Genomic DNA, 6,937 nt, shown 5'->3' on the forward strand with positions numbered 1-6,937 from the left:
TACCATACTAGTAGAGCTCTAACACCCCACGTACATCTACGGATAGATCATCCAGACAGAGAAATCAATAAGGAATCATTGGCCCTAAAGGACACATTAGACAAGAAGGACCTAACAAATATGTACAGGACATTCTGTACACAAGCAGCAGAGTTCACATTCTTGTACAGTACACACAGAACATTTTCGAGATAGATTGCATGTTGGGCCACAAAACAAATTTCAGTAAATTTAAGAGGACTGAAATCATACCAAGCATCTTTCCTAACCATGATGGTATGAAACTAGAAATTAATTACGTGAGAAAAATTGGAATTCACAAATATGTGGACATTAAATAACATTCTACTAGATAAAGAATGAGTCAATGAAGAAACCAAAAAAGAAAGAAAAACCTTAAAAACAAAAGAAAATGGAAATCTCAAAAAACCTAATTTTACAAATGAATGAACTAAAAAAAGAAGGAACAAGTGAAGCCCAAAGTTAATAGAAGGAAGGAAATAACAAAGATTAGAGCAGAAATAAATTAAGCAGAGACTAAAGAAACAATAGAGAGATCAGTGAAACTAAAAGCTGATTCTCTGAAAAGATAAACAAAACTGACCCGCCCTTCACTAGACTCACTAAGAGAAAAAAAGGTAAAATCAGAAATGAAAAAGATGTCACAACTGATAACACAGAAATACAAAGGATCACAAAATACTATTATGAAAAATTATATGTCTACAAATTGGAAAGCCTGGAAGAAATACATACATTTCTAGAAATTACAATCTTCCAAAACCAAATCGTGATGAGAAAGAAAATTTGAAAAGACTGATTACTAGCAAGGGGATTGAATCAGTCATCAAAAATCTCCCAAAAAACAAAAGTCCAGGACCAGAAGGCTTCACTGATGAATTCTACCAAACATTTAAAGAAGAATTAATACCAACCCTTCTCAAACTCTTCCAAAAAATAACACATTTTGTGAGGGCCAGCATTACCCTGACCCCAAAACCAGACAGGGATGCCACAAGAAAGGAAAATTAGAGATCAATATCCCTGATGAACATTGAAGCAAAAATCCTCAACATAATTTTAGCAGAGTTCAATAATATATTAAAAAGATCATACCTTGATCAAGTGGGATTTATTCCAAGGATGCAAGCATGGTTCAACATGTGCAAATTAGTCATTGTGATACACTAAATTGACAAAATGAAGGATAAAAATCATATGACTATTTCAATAGATGCACGAAAAGTATTTTGAACAATTCAACATAAATTTATGATAAAAAAAATAATTCTCAATGAAGTGGGTATGGAGGGAACAATGCCCCCAATGGAATAAAGGCCATATATGACAAGCCCACAGCTACCATCATATTGAATGTTTTTCCTCTAAGATCAGGAAGAAAACAAAGATGCCCACTCTTGTTGCTTTTATTCAACACAGTAATGGAAACCCAAACCAGAACAATTAGGGGGGGGGAAAGAAGGAAATAAAAGGAAAGAAAAGAAAAGAAAGGAAGAGAAAACAAAACAAAACAAAACAAAAAAAGAAAAGTCATCCAAATAGGAAGGTAAGGAGGAAAACTGCCATTAGTTGTAGATAATATAATGTCATATGCAGAAAACCCTAAAGACTTCATCAAAAACCTATTAGAACTAATAAACAAATTCAGTAAAGTTTTGGGATACAAAATCAATACACAAACAGATTCTGTGTTTCTTTATGAGAATAATGAACTCTCAGGAGAAGAATATAATAAAATAATCCTATTTATAGTTGACTGAAAAAGAATGAAATACCTAGGAATAAATTTAACCAAAGAGGTGAAAGACCTGTACTCTTGAAAACAATAAGACATTAATGAAAGAAATTGAAGAAGATACAAAGAAATAAAAAGATATTCTGTGTTCATGGAGTGGGAGAATTAATATTTTTAAATATCCATACTACACAAAGCCATCTGAAAATTGAATGCAATTCTTATGAAAACTTCAATGGCATTTTTCACAGAAATAGAACAATATTAAAATTTGTGTGGAACCACAAAGATTCTGAATAGCCAAAGCAATCTTGAGAAAGAAAAACAAAACTGGAGGCATCAAGCTATATTAAAAAACTATAATTATTAATGTTTATAGAATTTATTTATTTATTTTAAAGAGAGTGGGGGAGACAGAGGAGGGAGGAACAGAGAGGGAGAGAGAGGAAGACGGAAAGAATCCCAAGCAGGCTCAGGACCCAGCACAGGGCCTGATGTGGGGTTTAATCTCATGACCCTGAAATCATGACCTGAACCAAAAACAACAGTCAGATGCTTAACTGACTGAGCCACTCAGGTGATCTCAAAGCTATAGTAATTAAAACAGTACAGTATCAACATAAAAACAGATACATACATCAATGGAGAAGAACAGAGGACCCAGAAATAAACCCATACAATATGGTCAATTACTTTACAACAAAGGAGCCAAGAATACACAATGTGGAAACGACAGTCTCTTCAATAAATGGTGTTGGGAAAACTGGATAGCTACATGCAAAAGAAAGAAACTGGACCACTACCTTACACTGTAGAGAAAAATTAACTCAAAACTGTAAAAACCTGAATGTAAGACCAGGAACCACAAAACTTCCAGAAGCAAGTATAGGTGGTAAGCTCCTTCATATAGATCTTGGTGATAAGTTTTTGAATCTGACACCAAAAGTAAAAGCAACAAAATAGAAAATTAATAAATGGGACTACATCAAACTAAACAGCTTTTGCACAGCAATAGAAGCCATCAATAAAATGGAAAGACAGCCTATTGAATGGGACAGATATTTGAAAAAAATATATCTGATATCAAGCTTCTGCACAGCAAAGGAAACAATCAACAAAACGAAGAGGCAGCCCACAGAATGGGAGAAGACATTTGCAAATGACACTACAGATAAAGGTCTGGTATCCAAGATCTATAAAGAACTTCTCAAGCTCAACAATCAAAAAACAAATAATCGAGTCAAAAAATGGCCAGAAGACATGAACAGACACTTCTCCAAAGAAGATATACAAATGGCTATCAGACACATGAAAAAAATATTCAACATCATTAGCCATCAGGGAAATTCAAATCAAAACCACATTGAGATAACACCTTACACCAGTTAGAATGGCAAAAATTGACAAGGCAGGAAACAACAAATGTTGGCGAGGATGTGGAGAAAGGGGAATCCTCTTATACTGTTGGTGAGAATGCAAGTTGGTAGGAATGCAAGTTGGTACAGCTGCTTTGGAAAACAGTATGGAAGTTCCTCAAAAAATTAAAAATAGAGCTACCCTATGACCCAGCAATTGCACTACTGGGTATTTACCCCAAAGATACTGATGTGGTGATAAGAAGGGGCACATGCACCCTAATGTTCATAGCAGCAATGTCCACAATAACCAAACTGTGGAAGGAGCTGAGATGCCCTTCAACAGACGAATGGATAAAGAAGATGTGGTCCATAAATACAATGGAATATTATTCAGCCATCAGAAAGGATGAATACCTACCATTTGCATCGACATGGATGGAACTGGAATGGATTATGCTAAGTGAAATAAGGCAAGCAGAGAAAAAGAGTTATCATATGACTTCACTTATATGTGGGACATAAGGAATAGCATGGATGACATTAGAAGGAAGGGAAAAATGAAGGGGGAGGAAATCAGAGGGGGAGAGGAACCATGAGAGACTATGGACTCTGGGAAACAAACTGAGGATTTCAGAGGGGAGAGGGGTGGGGGGATGGGTTAGCCTGGTGATGAGTGTTAAGGAGGGCGTGTATTGCATGGAGCACTGGGTATTATATGCAAATAATGAATCATGGAACACTACATCAAAACCAAATGATGTGCTGTATGGTGACTAACATAACATAATAAAGACAAGAAAAAAAAAAGAAAAGATCTGATAAGGGGCTAATATTCAAAATATATAAAGAACTCAATCTGAACAGATATTTTTTTTTCAAAGAAGACATACACATGGCCAACAGGTACATGGAAAGATGGTCAATATCACTCATCATCAGGGTAACACAAATCAAAACCACAATGAGATGTCATCTCACAGATTCAGAATGGCTACTATCAAAAAGACAAGCAACAACAAGTATTGGGGAGGATGCAGAGAAAAGGGAATACTTATGCACTGTTGGTGGGAATGTAAGTTGGTACAACCACTATGGAAAACAGTATAGAGATTACTCATAAAATTAAAAATGGAACTACCATATAATCCTTATAATCTAGCAATTCTACTTTGGATATTTATGTGAAGAAAACAGAAATACTAACTTGAAATTACACACACACACACACACACACACACACACACACACACATACATCCTCATGTTCATTGCAACATTACTCACAATGACCAACATATGGAAACAACCTAAAAATCCATTGATGAAAGAATGAATGAAGAAATTTTGGTACACACACACACACACACACACACACACACACACACAGAGGAATATTATTTAGCCATAAAAAGATTGAAATCTTGCCATTTACAACAACATGGATGGACATTGAGGGCATTATGCTAAGTGAAATCATCTTACAATGGGATTATCTCCCAACAAACTTACCATAAGTTGAAAACATGATGTTAAAAATTTATTGAAAACACCTAAACCACCAAACATTATAGCTTAGCCCAGCCTACCTTAAACGTGCTCAGAAGGCTTACTAGCCTACTGTTGAGAAAATCATCTAACAGAAAGCCTATTTGATAATTAAGTGTTCAATATCTCACGTAGTTTATTGAAAACTGTACCCAAAGTGAAAGACAGATTGACTGTCTAGGTACACAATGTTTGTTAAGTGTATTGGTTGTTTACCTTCACAGTTGCCTGGCTGACTGGGACCTGTGCTTCTGTGTCACTGCCCGGCATCATGAGAATATCCTGGTGCATATTTCTAGCCCAGGAAAAGATCACAATTTAAAATCTGAAGTATGGTTTCTACCAAATGACTATTGCTTTAACAGCACCATAAGGTCAAAAAATCATAAGTTGAATGATTTTAAGTCAATGACCTTCTGTAAGTCAGAAAGACAAATATTATATGAGCTCTCTTGTATGTGGGACCAAGAAAAAGAAAAAGAAAAAGAAATCCAAGCCTATAGATACAGAGAGCAGATTGGTGGTTGCAAGAGGCACGGGGAGGGAGAAATGAGTAAGCTGTTGTTATTGGTTTAGTTTAAATAAATTGAGTAAAAATTTTAAAATACAAAATTATACAGATTAAAAAAGTGTAAGTCTCCACAATTCCATCACCAACACTACTACCTTCTCAGACACTATTACTATTTAAAATTTATTGTGTATCCTTCTAGATCTCTTTTCCTATGTGTTCATATAACTATATATGTATATTCACAATATATAGAATTGTTAAAATGTAATGTATCATTTTGCAACCCTGAAATAATCTCTGACCAGAAAATAAATAATATTTTAGAAGAGTCACTTTTTTGTTGTTGAAACATAACCAGAATGGAGCTTCTATTAATGCATGTAAAACAATGGCCCTTCCTATAACAAATACAAAGTTTCAGATATTTAAAAGTTTTTTTTTTTAATAAAAGGAACATGAACTAACTTTGTAACAATAAAAATAAAAATAAAGCTGTAGGAGGACTTTCTATTTCCAGTCTGGCATAAAACGAGCTTGGATATTGTCACTTCCATCCCCACAACAAGAGACAAGCTGAATGCCATCAAAATCAACAACTATTAATAGAGCCATCAGAAAATTGAAGTCATAGGGAAAGCTGCTGCCCCTAAATTGGCAGGTGCAGAGAATCGTGACTCACCAGAACAGAAGTTCAAAAGCAGAAACCTCCATGGGCTCTGGTCCTGGGCTGGGGGTGGGGAACTGTATCATTGATGAGTTGCTAGCCGCTTGGTTTAACTCAAGTTTGTGAGTTAAAAACTCCAGGACAAGCATCCAAACTTTTGAGAGTTTTAACTGCAGGAGCCCTTTTAAGTTCTCAAAATGAAGACAAAATATGCTTCCAGCAAAGAGAGTGGGAAAGCAGTCATTTAAAAATATACCCAGAGCATTCTATTCTTAACAGGGCCTGTCTTCCATGGAAATAACTCTGCCTGCATATCACTAACCGGAGTTTCACCAAAGTCCAACCATCATGGCAGAAGGGAACTGCTCAACTCCAGCTGTGTCTAACCTTCTTGTTAAATGTAAGGTGTGTGTATGGGTGATGGGAGGGTGGCAGCCCAGGGCACTGGCTCACTGAAAACCTAAAACCCAACCATAAAAAAATAGAACACTTCCCCCACACCCTAACACTGCATCAGTAGAGATCTGGATAATAACAAGGTTTTATACTCAAAAGAACTATACATCTTAGGTTTATTTAAGGAGCTCTAGAGAAACCCAAAAGAAGGACAAACATGGACATCAAGGAAAAATTTTAGCTTCTGAAATCTACAGCTATAGTAAGCAGTAAACACAGCTTAACAAGGCAAAAAACATAAAACATCACATTAAGGTCCTATTTACCTAAATTCCTTTCACCCAGGACACCATATCTGACTTCAAAAAAATTACGAGGCACACCAAAAGGCAAAAACAAAACAAAATGAAACAAAAAACAAAACAAAACAAAAAATCCACAGTCTGAAGAACCAAGCAAGCCCCACAACCAGACTCAGATATGACAAAGATATTGGAATAATCAGACCCAGAATTAAAACACCAAGGACTAAATGCTCAAGGTAATAAAAGAAAGGCCCGACAACATGTCAACGCAGATGTATATAATGTAAGCAGAGAGCTGGAAACTGTTAAGAATACAAAAATGCTAGAAATCAAAAGCACTGCACAAGAATTAAGAATGCTTTTGATGGGCACATCAGTAGACTGATCACAGCACCCCGCC

Source organism: Ailuropoda melanoleuca, chromosome 4 (genome assembly GCF_002007445.2).
Source record: "Ailuropoda melanoleuca isolate Jingjing chromosome 4, ASM200744v2, whole genome shotgun sequence".
Classification (NCBI taxonomy): Eukaryota; Metazoa; Chordata; class Mammalia; order Carnivora; family Ursidae; genus Ailuropoda; species Ailuropoda melanoleuca.